Here is a 17468-nt window from a genome sequence, read left to right as displayed (position 1 = left end):
TGAGCTGGCAAATGGACTCCGTCGTTTTGGATGACTTTTGGGAGAATGAAAAGGAAACAACATAACTGTGAGGGAAGCAGATCATTAGGGGAAAAGCAAAAGGACCCTTAGCTTCCTGTCCCTATTGCTGGCAAGTGGACACGAAAGTCCCACGTGCTTGGGGCCTCCAACCGTTGTTGAGTCATGTTGTGATTGTAGCGTCTCAACTATAGTGTGTCTGTAGGTGTCCTGAAAAAGTTTTGATACCTGCAAGTTAATAAATGTCGAATTTGGCATTGTTCCTTAACGCTCCAGAAGAGTTAAGACTAGAGAGTATTAAAGGGTCGCCATTCCTTCTGGCGAGGTCCGCCCTAGTTGGAACTGCTGAGGCACTGTGATAGGAGTGAAGGTTCATGCTATGTTATCCTGTAGGTCTCCAAGGTACTTAGCCCAGACAGTGGCATTATTATATCGTCTTTAGACGTGGAGTCCAGTTGGCCCTTAAACGGCGTGGGTTTGAGCTGCACAGGTCTGCAGATTCTTTTCAATAAATATACTGGAAAATTTTTCACAGATTTTTAACAACTTGAGAAACATTCTCTTTAGCTTACTTTATTGAAAGAATGCAATATATAATACAAGTACCATACAAAAAACGTGTTAATCGACTGTTTATGTTATCGGTAAGGCTTCCACTCCACAGTAGGCTATTAGTAGTTAAGTTTTTTGGGAGTTAAAAGTTACATGAGGATTTTTGACTTGGTCAGGGATCGGTGCCCCTAACCCGTGTGTTGCTCAGGGGTCGTCTGCACTTTACTTGCTTAGGACAGGCATCACTACCAGCATAGAAACAACTTGGTGAAGGGGAATTCACCTTCCTCTCCTTATTGCTGGGGATTTCCTCCCTCACTGCTGGAGACGTCCATGCATCGTGCTCTCCAATTCAGTGATCACCAAGCATTTCCAAGTGCCTGGGACTGTGCCGTGCACTTTGTATCCCTCACTCTTGGATACCCTCTCCACTGAAATTGTAGTAATTTTAATTGAAAAGACATAAGGAGGACTCATTTCTTATTTGGAGTCTGCTATGGACCAAATGTTTGTGTTTTCCCCAGATGCCTCTGCTGAAACCCTACTCCCCTAGTGTGATGTTATTTGGAGGTAAGGGCTTTGAGAAGTAATTAAGTAATAAGGGTGGAGTCCTTTTGTTGTGATTATGCCCTTATCAGAATGGACCAGAGACCTGTCTTACTCTCCATCTGTGAAGATACAGCAAGAAGGCATACATCTATCTGCAAGCCAGATGCGGGCCTCATCAGGAACTGAATTGCCTGAAACATTGACCTTGGACTTCCCAGCCTCTACAACTTCAGGGAAATAAACCTTTGTTTTTTAAGCCACCTAGCTCTTTGGTATTGTTATAGAAGCCTCAGCTGACTAAGACAGGGACTATAGTCCAACCTTAAGAAATCTCTCCACCCGTCTTTTATTAAATGTTTAAAAGTTATGGCCACCGTTCAGTGATGTCTTTTATCACTTCAAATCATCTTTAAGCATTTAAAAAGTGCTAGCTGCTTAAGACTTAAGTCAGATGGGAAGTAGTTCATCACTTTTCTTTAAAATCTAAAATGGAATAATTGCTGGAGTTGAGTATCAGTGTTATTCTAGGCACTCTGAAACATGAATAATCATGCTGGGAATACTTGAGGCAGCACGCGAAAAGAAAAGGGCTGTGAGTTCAGCGTCTGCCCAGTGATCGGGGCCAGTTAAGCAGGGTAAGAGAAGCTAATGCTGCTATGGGCAGCAGCCATGAGGCTCTTGCCTGCCCTTTTCTCTGGATGTAGGACTGATAATTACAAGAAGTACAAAGTATCAGCAGAATGCAGCTTAGGAGGTAAGACTCAGCAAGCAGACATCTGAGTTGTAAGCACAGGAAAATTTCCCCTGTGAGACTAGTCAGTGGTAGTGTTGGCATGATTGCTAGGAAGCATTCCACTCAGTTATTCAACAGATGACTGGCTTATAATTTGTAAGATTTTTCTGATGGCTCTTGCCTAGTCAAAAAAATAGACTTTAAATTATTACAAAAGTGGAATACTCAAAAGTAATATTTTTTTAGATATACAATGAATTTTTCTAAAATTAATCATTCTGATTAGGCTCATTCTCTAGTGCTGTAATGATTGATATTGCTAGCATATGTTAGTAGATTTGTCTCCAAGCTTCTCTTAAACCCCTGGAACATACCTATTATTATTTTTAAAATATTTTTTAAAATTAAAAAATTGTCAATTTTTGAAAAGGGAGTTTTTTTTTAGACTTTTCCTTAAAAAGTCATATTTTCTGGCTCTTATTTGTGTGCTCTCAAACTTGTGAAAGAACTTTTAGGGTTCATTGTATAATTTGATTTGAAATAAGTAAATAAACCTAAAATAAATCTGGTGGTGCACTTCATAAGAGATACTGAACTAATTTATTAGAGTTCGCTGATTGTACTCTTCAGGGAACATTATATCTCAGTAATGTTCACTAGGTACTCGCTATCCACAGATATTTCACTAATGATTCACTTCTGTCTTCATATTAGGGGTGTGTGGCTGCTGGTATTACTGGCTGGTGGTGTTTTCCCCAGGGCACCGCATAAGCCATCTGCCCGGAGAGCCTGGATAATCACACTGCCCTGCTTGAATGTGGAACCCAATCCCGGACACAAAGGCTGACGGGCTACTGAGCTGACCGTCCCCGATACTGGAGTGAGGGCGCCCTGGATAGGCAGTAGCTGGCAGGAGCCCTGAGCGTCTGTTGTTTTAGGGCCTTACATTTTCATCCCTCTTCCTTCTCACACAAACTGCCTGTCTATGTGGCTGTGAGATCTTAGAGAGGATGCAGGGTCGCAGCTGGTCGGCAATTTTTCTTTCTCCTTCAGTAGTCTTTTCAGGAATCATTAGAACTTTACCGTTATAGCCACTAGCTATGTATGGCTGTTTAAATTCAATAAATTCATTATAGAGATAATTAAAAATTACATTTAAGATAGAAATTCCTCTGTTGTTCTAGCTGCAGTATAAAGGCTCAGTAAGGCACATGTGGCTGGTGGCTGTCAGATGAAAAGCACCTCATGTTCTTCTGGACACTGACATCTGGAGAGATGCGGTGCTATTTCCCTGCTCACTAGGGGAGTCAGTACTGAATCAGGAATGTGGACCGGTTTAGCGTTTGGCCTCCCCCTATATCATGCAGCCCTCCAATTTTAGGCATCACAACTTCAACTAAAAAGTTTGTCTATGGAGTATCCACGTCCTTCTTCTAAAGTCTCTGGCAGAGATCAATAATAGAAGATCTTGGTTCTTACAACGTACTTTTACTTTTATGAATATTTGTGATTCATCATAAGCAGTGTGTGTGTGTGTGTGTGTGTGACATGTCATATGGTGATACCTTGCCACATGTACCATATGTCATTGCTAACCTTCGTCTATAAGATGCCCATGATACAGGCATATATGGGCATCCAGAATCACAGGGTATTGGAGTCAGCAGGACCTTTGAAAGAATCTAGTTTAATCTTGCACATGTGTACAGTATTGCTGACAGTTGATGGTAAGAGAACTTATAAAGGAGTTCAATTTTCCCACAACTTTTTTGATCTTGGGGTTTTCTTTATATCAAGCTAAAATGTTACTTCCTTTAATTTCTGTACATTGATTCTAGTTGGCTCACTGAGAAAGGTGTACTCTGACATATGCAACCCTGTCAGTATTTGAAGATTGTTTTTCTGTCAATCCTATGTCACTCTCCTATATGGTAAGTAGACGTAGTTCTGTCAGCTGCTCCTTAGGTGACATGATTTGCAAGCCTCTCGCTACTACAGCTCTCGCCCTGCCTGGACTGACTCCAGGGGATGGCTCAGATCTGTGTGACCGAAAGTTTCCCCTTTCATCTGAATGTATGTCATGGCTAGATACTTTTGGAAAATCTCGAGTCTTTCTTGAGGGAAAATACGGTCCTAATCCACCTGTTGGAAATATTATTAACTTAGATTTTTTGGGTAAGAAGGAATATTGTCATCTGTAATAAATATGTATTACTTTTATAATCAGAAAATATTACACAATTTTAATAAAACCAATGCCTCTCTTTTTATTCACTATAGTGGGTAGAGTTTGGATGTAGTGAATGGAATTAAAAATAATGTTCCCCGTCTCCCTCCCTCCTTCATTTTCATTCTTCCTTCAATCCATTCACCAATCTTTGCATGCCTGCTGTGTGTGAAGAACCTGTGGCACTGTGCACACGGTGATGAATAGCAGAGGCATTAATCAACAGGTAGAATTATCCTGGCATTGGGAAGGATGTAATAGAACCATGTTTAATTCTCTGTGGTGATGCTTATCAACTGTAGGGTCCTCAGCAGGACTTCAATGTGTTCTTGCCTTTAAGTTTCTGAAACAGGAATGATCCTTGGTGTAGCGTCCTCAGAGGATGTTGTAAAACTTAAAATCACAGGTTAGAACCCAGTAGGTAGGATTTCTGTAAAGATAATGACTATTATTGTTGGGCTGACATTGTTATTGATGAATAATACTTTTGGGGGGAGGGAGACTGATGGATCAACCATGCTAATTTCCCTTTCTTTTTCATTTATTTCTTCCTTTTATGCAGTTCTTTCAACATTTTGTTATAAAAATTTTCAAACATACAGAAATGTTTTAGGAATATTACAGTGAGCACTCACATATCACCACCTAGTTGTTGCCATTTACATTTTACTTCACGTATATATCCACCTCTCTGTCATTACCCATTGTTAATGAGCTTGTATTCACAGAAAAAGATGGATGGCAGCTATTTTTCCTGGGAAATGGGGCTCTTCCCACCATGGTTTTATCCCTCTTCCCAACAACGGTTGTGATGATAGGATAGTATACAGCACAAAATACTATACTTAGCTCTTTTATTCTTCATAATGATGCTAGGAGGCAATATGTGTATAAAATCATCTCTATTTTATAGAATAAAAAATGAGTCAGAGAGATGAAATGACCTAATATCACACAACTGGTGAGGGACAAAGTCAGAAATATGGCAATCACTCTGGTTAGAATAGGTTTAAAATATTTTTTAATCTGTAAAATTAATGGAAAAAAGAGTTGAGATACCATTTATGAACATGAAAAACCCTGTGTTGCTGGGCGTCTGTGTCTGCAGAGATGTCTTCCTGTGTACTGGGTGAAACCTCAACCTGGACTGGGGGTGGCTTTTGACTGTGACCAGGAACGAATTCTCCAACAGGTCGGTTGAGTGCAGGTAAGGAATTCATTAAAACGAGAGTGGCAGTGAATGGCAGCCGCGTGCAGGCAGCAGAGAGCAAGGAAGCAGGAAGAAAAGAGAAGGTCATTGAACTTTCTCGGCATAGGGCAAATCCCTTGTCAACTCCTGAAGCCAGGTCACCTGGTGTCCGGTGCTGGGATCTGCGTGGTCTGGGAACTAGGCCTCTACTGCCCCAGGATTTGGGGGAGCCATAGAGCACTTGATGGAGTGGGGTGATGTTCTGAGACCCCCCCCCCCGCCCCCAAAGCAAAGAAAGGAGCTTTTCAGGCAGGTTCTGAAGAGCAGGATCTTACCGCTGCGGTCTCATTCAGGTCACCCAGGTGACAGGACCTTGCAAGTCCGATTCAGAGATCTCAGTAGCCCCTCCCTACTTGTCTGAAGTAGGACAGAGAAAGTGAAGACTAGTGCTTAAATCTAGAAAATTGAATGAAATAAGTGAAGTAGCAAAGATGCTTACCAGTGGGAAAAGGGATCTCTTACTAATCTCCCAAGAGGCTTGGAAGAGCCGGGAGACAAAATGCAATAATTTGAGCAGTGAGAAGCCTTTATTTATGGCAAAGTACACACTGGAAGGATGGGGACTGCAGGCAGCCTCAAAGAGGAGGTGCACTTTAAAGGCTTAGGATCCTTTTAAGTATTTCAAGAATGGGGTACAGGGCCAAGGGAACTAGACTTGACTTGTGGTCTCAAGTCTCTGTCCTGTGAAAGACATTATGTCATCATCCATAGTTAATCCTCTAGATATTCTGTAAGATAAACTAAACACAAGGAATTTCTTGATCCTTTTCACCAAGATAGTGGTGACCCTCAAGCAATGGAAACATACCTTTTAAGACTGCTTGGCCTGCCTTAAGACAGGGTCTGTTATTGGCTAACTACCATTAAGTATGTTAGGAATCTTACCTCTTAACTCCCTGGTTTGAAAAGTAGAATCTTAGTCGGCTAAGATGGAGCCCCTCCTGTTCTTACGACACTATTATATTTTGGCATTTTTCATCATAGGCAGGAAAATTAATCATGGTGCGTGTCCCATGTCCCTGCTCTATACCTCACCTACATTTGGTTTAAGCTGCTGTTTTGGGGCAGCCAGTGTGCCAAGACGTGGGGTTATACAGTTGTTGAAGTCATGGTCTCCTCTTAAGCCAGTCGAATGACATAGTCATCATTTGTTGGAAGGATTGATATTTTGATATAAACAACTTTACTGGCGTGGGTAAAACTGTAACATTTCCAGAATATCTCACCTGGCTTTAGTGCATTTGCATATCCTCAGGGGTGGAGAGAAGTTCATCTCCATGTCAGTGGGTAATTACCTGGGGAACCAAGGGCTTGCCTGAACCTGAGAGTGTAAAGGGAAGGGCTGGCGTCCTTGCTGGCTTCTTCCGGAGCAGAGGAGAGACGGCCCAGGACTGCGGTTTGTAAGCAGTAAACGGGTTTTAAACTTTATTTCTCCCTTTGACTGATTTTGGTTTTTAGAGGTATTTTGCCCCGAGATTTCCTCTCCCCAGACTTACAACTGGAATAGTTAGAGATGAAGGATGCAGTAAAGGGAAGTTATATTATGTATCTAATTTTACTTTAAAAAAACTGTTGCACATAAACAATGGCTTATTTTGGGTGTTTGTGACAAGATAACTGATTTCAGCAAATGAGCACTCCCTGTGTGGAATTGGCTCATTACTATTGGCATATTTACTTCCGTTTCCCTTAGCAGAGGAAAATGATAAGGGCGAGATGTATGAAGGATGGTTTATTTTAATTGTAAAATGTATTCTGATCAATGGTAGTTCTTAGACTGTCTATGGTTGGGTCCGATTACACTTCCCAAACATATCATCACTTAAAAAAATCGTTCCTTCAATATTTTTCAATGTATCTTTTTCAACATTTTTGTCTAAATCTACCAGCGTATCACACAAAGTGCATTTTAAAACCTCAGCAGGGGCCATGTGCTTGCCCAGGCGGCTCACGTCAGTGTGAGTGTGTGGACACACCGCGGCCCAGCACACTGCAGTAGGCATATGCATTGTTGGGGCAGGGGTCGGGTGAGGACCTCACCAGGGAGAGGGCACAGGGTGCAGAAACCAGGGGCTGCCTTAAGACCATTTGTCAACACAGGCTGAATGACAGCATGAAGAATTTTCGTACATCAAGAACAAAACAAAGCTGTTCTCTGTGATAAATATTTAACACCAATGAAAATTTAGAAACTTTGTGGTCCAGGCATTGCCTTATTTCAGTAGGCTTTTCACATTAAAGAAGAAAGCAAAGTTCAAATGAATCATTTTCAGTTGGCTCTGCTTTCGGCCATTCCTTGATCACTATCTTTGTGGATAACATTGTTAATGGAAGAAAACCAGAAAATGAGGTAATGTGAGGGAATTTGCAGTTTTGGTTTCACTCCTTTGTTCCTTTTCATTTGTTCCTGTTAAATAATCTAAAAAATACATAATTTATATTTTTACTTATAGATAAGTAAAGAATAATTTACTTTGAGGACCTCTTTAATGGTCATTCATCTGTTATTTAGATTTTCAATCAGTGATATTCCTGAGCGTTGCAAGTCACCCTTATTAGCTTTACTCTAAAGTTGCTGTTAGAGATGATCATTTTATAGAGAGGATGGAAGAAACAAGAAAATTCCAGTTATCATAATGTTGAGGTAAGAGTTGTGCAAGTGGAAAGACAGCTTCCAGCTGGGTGGTGGGGCCTGTTGTTCCTGCTGTCGGGTGTTGATTTGTTCTCTTGGCTGGCTGGCTGCCTTGCCCGTGGGGGTCCTTGTGGCTTCCATATGTCACAGATTCTCAGTAAAATGCCTTACAGTCTTTCCTGCACTGTGATTATTTCCTTTTAAAGTTAAATCAGATTTTTTCTTATTGAAGTAGAGCTGACATCCAAAATCATATTAGTTTTAGGTGTACAACACGTATTTCACACATATACATTAAAAAAAAAAAAGAAATGCTTCATGAGTTTGTGTGTTATCCTTGTGCAGGGAGGGGCCAGTCTAATCTCTGTATCATTTAAATTTAAATTTTAGGATACATGCTGCTGAAGTGACCACCACCTTCCTGACTAAATGGTAACTCAAGCATTTCTTTCAGATTCATCCCCTTGAGGGCCTGCAGATGCCCGTGAAAAAGCTGAGCAGATTTATTTTGACAGTACTGCTTGGAAGGCCTGCCCCATATCTTTCCAGGAAAAATTAACAGTGGTCTGCTTTTTTTCTTCTTTTTTGTCTATTTCATAAAAGCCAAAACGTTATAAACAACTTAAAAGTGGGATTATAGCATTATTTTCAAAGTCCTCACTTGGTCATGGAATTATGGAACTAAAAGAAAGAGGTCTTCGATGACCGTCATCTGTATCCTCACGTCGTAAAGCCCCGGGAGCAAAACCATCCCAGGAAAATAAGTCAATATCATACTTTAATCTTTAACCGGCTTCACTAACTCATAGTAATTTAATCTTTGGGAAGTTGAAGGAAGTTCTTCCTGAGCCTGAAAGCGTGGAATGATAGAGCCACAGAGTCCTTGCAGTCTAGCTTATTCTTGGCAGAGATGAGGCAATGAGCTCAGAGACACTGCCTGGCCCACCCAACATCGGACACTAGTTAACAGCAGAGTTGAAAGTAGGCCTGATGCCTTGTGTTGCTCGTCCAGCGCCTCCTCCACTACAGGGAGCCAATTTGTTTAAGCTATTGTGTCCCTGACTCATTAACAGTTTTCATGTAAATAGCCAGCTGATGAGCGGCCTCACCTCTGAGGTGGTCATTCAGCACACGGTAAGGGCCTGGCCCTGCCCTCAGGGAGCAAACAGTCCAGGAAAGGGTTTGCAGGCATTTCTACAGCTTTAAAGTTCCTTCTAGCTTAGTGATTCAACTTGTTTATTCAAATAATTTTGTTATTTGCACATCTCCACAAAAACAAATGCCTCATGATCAAACTGTCACGAAAGGTGAAGTGGTGGTGTGCGGGGTGTCTGAAGGGGGATGCAGGCTGGTGTCTCATCATCAAGGGTGTGGTCAGACTAGAACTCCGGGTGGCGTGGGTAGGATGGCAGCAAACAGCCCATTTGCAGGGCAAACAGTCAGCAAGAATGGAGGACAGTTCGATGCGGGCTGGGGCAGATGATGAGTTTAAAGAGGCAGAGGGTATGTGATGGAAAGTTGCAGCGATTAGCTGTCAACCAAAGAAAGGGTGGTTTTTACGTGCACTTTTGCCCCTGATTTTCCCAGAGGCCCTGGTCATTACAGTGCCCCTGTGGAGAGGCCGTTTTTTGACACACCCTGGTTTTCTATCCAGGACCCTGCACGGTATTCACTGGGCTGCTCAGAGCGGCGCTGCTTAACTGGGTAGAGGGCAGTTTGTGTCTGGCTTATCTGCAGCAACTTTACTTCCCTGGGCTAGCATCACTTTCCACCAAATGAATTCTTAGGCCTTTCCTCACCCAGCTATAGTTTTCCTGGAGAATCCATGAAATTCGAAATCTTGATTTTAGTCACTTAAAATTTGGCAGGTACACTTGCTTGAAAAATGCACACAGATGTGAAATAAATTCAGGTGTATTTCCTTTTATTCAAATAGCTCTGTGTGGGGGTGGTGGGAGGGGGAGAGAGGTGCACTTCTTTTTTTGGATTATCATTTTATCTGTCATTTAGTGCAGATTTGGATGATTTAACAGTACTGGTGGAAAATAGTACATTTTCTAAGAAATCAAAAAAAAGGTTCATGTCTCTGAATATTGGGTTACTTCGAAAGAGGAAAAGCTAGAGGAAAACTGCTTACAAATTAATGAACAAGGCAATTACAGTATTTATCTAACATGGATGGAACTTTGTGGCTGCAATGGCGAGACCCAATACTATTCATGTCTCGGACCTAGTCCTCCAAGACTCTCAACTAGAGATAATTAATTTGTTTGTGCTCAGAATTCATAGCCATGATACGCTTCTTTAATGACCCAGTGACAAAGGAACATCTTTGGCCATGAAAATTCACGAGTAGAGAAATTGGCATGTATATTAAAATAAAGCATGCTGCTTTCCTCCTCAAAGATCTCCTTGCGCAGGAGCGTTGTCCTTACTTTGAGTTAATTCTTTTCTTAATGTGAAGTGCTTAAGATGACAGACCGGTGCATCTTCTAATTACTGACTAGCCTGTTACTTAGTGGAAAGAGGCTTGTATTTGAAAGCTTGATGTTTCTGAGGCCCGTTTATGTGATCCCATTCAGAGGACACAGGCTTTCTGTATTCTGGTTACAAGAGGGAAGATTTAGATCAGGCAGTTGCCTTCTTTCTGCCAGACACTGTGCTAAGTGAAGTGTAACACGGACAGGCCCTTTGAGGTGCATATGAATTGTCAGCACGAGAAGACTTCGAAGGGGAAATAAGGTACTGGTGGTACAAGCCCTGCGGCCTGGTTTTGGTGGCGATGAGAAGCATTGGCAGTGAGAGAGAGGCTTAACTCGTGGGTGCTGCAAGGAACACATGTTTAGAAACTGATGGTTGTGCGTTCGAATTCTGACTCTTCTCTGTTTTGGGGGGCAAGTTAAACTTCTCTGAGTCTTGGTTTGCTCTTCTCTAACAGGAGGAGTATGGCACCATCCTTACAGGGTTAAATGCAGTAAGTGCCTCACCATTCCTGGCTTATCCCTTCCTTTCTTCCCTTCTCAGTTCACAAGAAGAGCAGTTGTGAACTGGAGTGCTGAGAGGAGGCATGTCTTCTGATATTTATCTGAGTGGTCCCAAATGCAAGGCCAATGTTTGTGGCCAGGAAAAGGCCTGGCCCCTGGTTAAGCAGGTATAATACAGACGGCAGGGTGCTGCCCAGCGGCGAACCAAGGGTTCCGGCTTCCCATCTTTGGGCCCTGTGGGAGTGTGGATGTCAGTCTGCCCATGCACTGGGGAAAAAGCCCTGGTCCCTTTGCCCGGGAAGGCTGAGAGGAGACCCGAGTATGAGTAGCTTTCTTTTGTTGGATGGGTGTGTTTGGTGAATGGTGTAAGGTTTCTGAAAATGGTTGCAAATTGTCAAGTTTTGTGAAAGTGTCAGCAATACTGAAAACAGATACGTAATGAGACCTTGAATATTCAGAAGATATAACGGGCTAGCTCTAATGAATGCAAGATGAAAGTTCTGTTAACTTATTAAATTTGAAAATAGCACTAATGAATGTGTAGGGATGGTGTGGATGGAACCTGTTCTGCATAGGTCCTTCATGTGATCATTAGAGACCTGGTAAACCATATTATATCCAGAGGAGACTCTATTTCCAATTTCAGTTGATTTATTGGTATATTAAAGGAATTAAAATATTATTTAGCTTGGCCTTTCAGAGCACCATTATAACTGAACTATGACTACTGTTGTTGTTAATCAGTTATTCTTTGCTGCGTTCTATGCTGAAAAGCCTCTGCATACATCCTCTCATTGAATCTCCACAGCACTCATAGGAAGGAGGTCCTGTAATGTCCATTTACAGCTCAGGATGTGAGGTGTACGGAGATTAGATAATTTGCTTAAGACACAGCAAGTAAGCAGTGGGCTGGCACAGGTGCGTCTGTCATGAATCACTGCACCGTTGGCCTACAGGGTTGTCTAGGAATTGTCTGACCCGCAGAATTTAAATGGTACATCTATGAAGCTTCCATTTCTGTTCTTATTCTCACTTGCTCTCTGTCTTTAGTTCTCTGTCTTGACTTTAAAACCTCCATGTGAATCATGCTCATTTAGCACAATCTATGCTGAAACCCCCCAGAATTTTTAGGGAAAAGAAATAAGGCCCTGTAGGGTGAGTACACCACATCCCTGATTGTTGCTGTGCCCATTCTGACTGCTTTAGGTTCTCAGTATTAGACCAACACATCTTGCTGGAGGCTTTACCTTCCTGGGTATCTTTGGAAGAATTAGAATCAGTTTTCCTGCCATGAAGGTTTCTCAAGGATTTAAAAAGACACATCGTAAGTGTAATGATGACATTTTGACTCATCCCCCTTTATTCTAAAATGCTTTATATAGGAGGGACATAATAAAGATTAGAGCAGAAATAAATAAAATTGAGAAGAATAAAACAATAGAAAGAATCAATGAAAGCAAGAGCTGGTTCTTTGAGAAAATGAACAAAATAGATAAACCCCTAGCCAGACATCAAGAAAAAAGGAGAGTCTACTCACATAAAACAGAATCATAAATGAGAAAGGAAAAATCACTACAGACACCACAGAAATACAAAGAATTTTTAGAGAATACTATGAAAAATTATATGCTAACAAACTGGATAACCTAGAAGAAATGGACAACTTTCTAGAAAAATACAACCTTCCAAGGCTGACCCAGAAAGAAACAGAGAATCTGAACAGACCAATTATGAACAATGAAATTGAACTGCTAATCAAAAACCTACCTAAGAGCAAAAGCTCTGGACCAGGTGGCTTCACCGCGGAATTTTATCAAATATTTCATGAAGAGCTAATACCCATTCTTCTTAAAGTTTTCCAAAGAGTAGAAGAAGAGGGAATACTTCCGAACTCATTCTATGAGGCCAGCATCACTCTAATACCAAAAACCAGGCAAAGACACCACAAAAAAAAAAAAATTACAGACTGATATCCCTGATGAACATAGATGCAAAAATACTCAACAAAATACTAGCAAACTGAATTCAAAAATACATCAAAAAGATCATCCATCATAATCAAGTAGGATTTTTTCCAGGGATGCAAGGATGGTACAACATTCGAAAATCCATCAACATCATCCACCACATCAACAGAAAGAAGGACAAAAATCACATGATCATCTCCATAGATGCTGGAAAAGCATTCGCAAAAATTCAACATCCATTCATGATAAAAACTCTCAACAAAATGGGTATAGAGGGCAAGTACCTCAACATAATAAAGGCCATAAATGACAAACCCACAGCCAACATCATACTGAACAGTGAGAGGCTGAAAGCTTTTCCTCTAAGATCAGGAACAAGACAGGGATGCCCACTCTCCCGTCTGTTATTCAACATAGTACCAGAGGTCCTAACCACGGCAATCAGACAACGTAAGGAAATGAAAGGCATCTAGATTGACAAGGAAGAAGTTAAACTGTCCCTGTTTGCAGATGACATGATATTGTACATAAAAAAACCCTAAATAATCCACTCCAAAACTACTAGATCTAATATCTGCCTTCAGCAAAGTTGCAGGATAAAAAATTAATACACAGAAATCTGTGGCCTTTCCTATACACTAACAATGAACTCACAGAGAGGGAAATCAGGAAAACAATTCCATTCATAGATGCATCAAAAAGAATAAAATACCTGGGAATAAACCTAACAAAGGAAGTGAAAGACCTATACTCTGAAAAGTATAAGACACTCATGAGAGAAATTAAAGAAGATACCAGTAAATGGAAACACACCCTTGCTCATGAATAGGAAGAATTAATATTTTCAAAATGGCCATCCCGCCTAAAGCAATCTACAGATTCAATGTGATTCCTATCAAAATACTTACAGCATTGTTCAATGAACTAGAGAATACATTTTAAATTTCATATGGAAACACCAAAGACCCCAAATAGCCAAAGCAATCCTGAGAAGGAAGAATAAAGCTGGGGGGATTTTGCTTCCCAACTTCAAGCTCTATTACAAAGCCACAGTAATCAAGACAATTTGGTACTGGCACAAGAACAGACCCATAGACCAGTGGAACAGACTAGAGAGCCCTGACATAAACCCAACCATATATGGTCAATTAATATATGATAAAGGAGCCATGGACATACAATGGGGAAATGACAGCCTCTTCAACAGCTGGTGTTGGCAAAACTGGACAGCTACATGTAAGAGAGTGAAACTGGATTATTGTCTAACCCCATACACAAAAGTAAACTCAAAATGGATCAATGACCTGAATCTAAGTCATGAAACCATAAAACTCTTAGAAGACAACATAGGCAAACATCTCCTGAATATAAGCATCAGCAAGTTCTTCCTGAACACATCTCCTCGAGCAAGGGAAACAAAAGCAAAAATGAACTCATGGAACTACATCAAACTAAAAAGTTTCTGTACAGCAAAAGGACACCATCAACAACAAAAAGGTATCGTACACTATGGGAGACTATATTTGTAAATGACATATCTGACAATGGGTTAACATCCAAAATATATAAAGAACTTACATGCCTCAACACCCAAAAATCAAATAACCCAATTAACAAATGGGCAGAGGATATGAAGAGAGAGTTCTGCAAAGAAGAAATCCAGATGGCCAACAGACACATGAAAAGATGCTCCACAACACTAATCATCAGGGAAATGCAAATTAAAACCACAATGAGATATCACCTCACCCAGTAAGGATGGCCAGCATCGAAAAGACTAAGAACAACAAATGCCGGTGAGGATGTGGAAAAAGGGGAACCCTCCTACACTGCTGGTGGGAATGTAAGCGAGTTCCACCCTTGTGGAAAGCAGTATGGAGGTTCCTCAAAAAACTAAAAATAGAAATACAATTTGATCCGAGAATTCTGCTGCTTGGAATTTACCCAAAGAATACAACTTCTCAGATTCAAAAAGACAGATGCACCCCTATGTTTATCGCAGCACTTTTTACAATAGCCAAGATATGGAAGCAACCTAAGTGCCCATCAGTAGATGAATGGATAAAGAAGATGTGGTACATACACACAATGGCATACTATTCAGCCATAAGAAAGAAACAAATCCTACCATTTGCAGCAACATGGATGGAGCTGGAGGGTATTATGCTCAGTGAAATAAGCCAGGCGGAGAGAGGCAAGTACCAAATGATTTCCCTCATTTGTGGAGTATAACAATGAAGCAAAACTGAAGGAACAAAATGGCAGCAGACTCAGAGACTCCAAGAAGGGACTAGTGGTTACCAAAGAGGAGGGGTGTAGGAGGGAGGGAGGTGGGGACTGAGGGGTATTATGTTTAGTACACATGGTGTGGGGTATCACGGGGAGAACAGTGTAGCACAGAGAAGGTACATAATGGATCTGTGGTGTCTTACTGCACTGATGGACAGTGACTGCATTTGGGTATGGGTGGGGACTTCATAATATGGGTGAATGTAGTAACCACATAGTTTTTTTTTGTGAAACCTTCATAAGAGTGTATATCAATAATACCTTAATAAAAAAAGATATAAATAAAATTTAAAAAATGGTTTACATAGGTTATGTATGTTCCAACCCCTGGACTTGCTTAGTGGTATTGAACACATTTTTTTTCAGGATGAAGACTGGGAACTTTTAAAACTCATATCTTAATGCTACTTTTAAAACTCCCAATTCGGAGAACTGAAAACAAAAATCACTTACAAAGGATATGTGTATTCCTCCAACAGTGGTTATCACAGTAAGCCAGGTGATGCAGCACGGCTGGCATGTGTCGTCGTGCAGGTGCCTGTGGCAGCTCAGAACTGTCCTTATTCTCTGTCAGCGTTTAAAACACCATCACCACCAGCATCTTCATTGTCGTCAGAAAACATGTATAAGCCCTTGCTATGTACAGCAGTTTGAATTTTCGCTCACACTTGCTCAGACCATATTAAAAGACTGTGCTAACCAAGTCATCCTTAAGAAGTCCTTCTAATTTCAGGAAGCATAAATTCCATGATTTATGATATAGTTCTAATTTTATGCATTTCCTAAATATTGAAAAGTACTTTGGGCCCATATATGATGCATTGAGTATTTTTATGCTTATTTCTCAAGAGCTAACAGATACCAAACAATTTAAAGTTATTTAAATGGTTTATATTTGTTTTATCTTTGCCTCTGATTTAATGATGTTTAGGGATGCAATCACCAATTTTAGTATCCTTCCTATGGGGAAAATTATGTTATATATAATTATGCTATATATAATATTTATGTTGCATGTTATGTAACAATGATCCTCTAATCCTGTCGTTTCTAGGAACACTTTGGAGTTAAAAAGAAGTCAACTCCTTTTAACTGCTTATTGGAAACATAGTACCATACATCAGTTATATGTAGCACATGAGTTCAGGCTTGCTTGTTTGTGAAGTGAATAAAATTGTGTTGTTTTGCAAGTGTCACAGTGTTCTTTAGTTTCCTCATTCTCAATATGAAGGGATTTAAGTGACAGTTTCAAGGGCCAGCTCTAAACTGAGTGAACTGCCCTATTAATCCCTTGGGCCATGCTGTCTAGTGATATAATGGGTTAGTCTGAGTGTTTCAAAAGCAAGAGTAATGAGAGCTCACTCTTCAGCTGTCAGGTGAGATTATTCAAGAATGTTGCCCTGTCGTGTGAATATGGTTTGCTGAAGAGCAAGCGAACCCCATTATACCGAGGCCGCCTCACTCGTCAAGCCCCAGCCTATCCGCTGCGTCCTCCTCTCCAGGCAGTTGTGGAGCCAGCGTCTTGCCAGGCCTCAGGTGTATTGCTGGGACACGTGGAAGGTATGAGACACGGGGCCCAAAGGACAGGCACTGCCACCCACTCTCTTCATCCCAGCAGCGTTTCTAAGACCCAGCTTTCTGCTCATTTGAATTTGGCAACCAAGGATTTGCATGTAGTTTTGTTTTGTTTAGTTTTTAAATTTTCAGCTGATGGCCCCTTTTTTGTCTTTTTAATGCCTGCTCTTCTTTTCTGACTGAACTGTAGATTCACACTGTAAAATAGACCGCCGTTAATCCTTCTCTACCTTGAAAAATTTTTCCTCAACTGAAAAATGGTGATACTAGTACTGGTCCTTTCCTTCACTGTGATCTGGGAGGAAAAAGGGGCGTAACTAGTGCCGTAGGGCTGTTCCTTACAGCAGGAGGGTAACACAATTATATTAAGAGTCTTTTGTCTTTATTTTTATGTGACGTTTAAGATGTTAGCACTGAATATGCATCAGAGAGGGAAATCTCATTTTTAATGTCATTGATAGAATGATGGCCTAGAAGATTCTTAGAGTTGCCTGCAAAAACTAAGAAAATGTTTTTAAAAGCTATTAAGACCAAACTATCTGTTGTTTCTTTTCAAAGAATATATACAGAAATACAATTAGATGGTTACTATAGGGCATAATAAAAAAAAGGAATGTACACTTCAAGATTTCACAAACCTATTTTGCATGTATCCTTTTCAATTTCAAGAGAAAAAATATAATGTGTAATTCA

The 17468-nt window shown here is 40.7% G+C and overlaps 1 protein-coding gene and 1 non-coding gene across 9 annotated transcripts in view; one reads left to right on the top strand and one right to left on the bottom strand.

The window, feature by feature from the left end:
- The window catches only part of CARMIL1 (capping protein regulator and myosin 1 linker 1), a 330496-nt gene that overhangs the window by 109803 nt on the left and 203225 nt on the right, over nucleotides 1–17468 (top strand). The gene's annotated exons all lie outside the window — the stretch shown is intronic.
- On the bottom strand, nucleotides 8261–8372 carry LOC118967624 (U6 spliceosomal RNA). The gene has a single exon (XR_005054830.2). It is a non-coding gene; the product is annotated as a U6 spliceosomal RNA (small nuclear RNA).

This window comes from Manis javanica, chromosome 16 (assembly GCF_040802235.1).
Source record: "Manis javanica isolate MJ-LG chromosome 16, MJ_LKY, whole genome shotgun sequence".
Classification (NCBI taxonomy): Eukaryota; Metazoa; Chordata; class Mammalia; order Pholidota; family Manidae; genus Manis; species Manis javanica.
The sequence above is the reverse complement of the archived record's forward strand: the minus strand, read 5'-3'. Positions and strand labels throughout refer to the sequence as shown.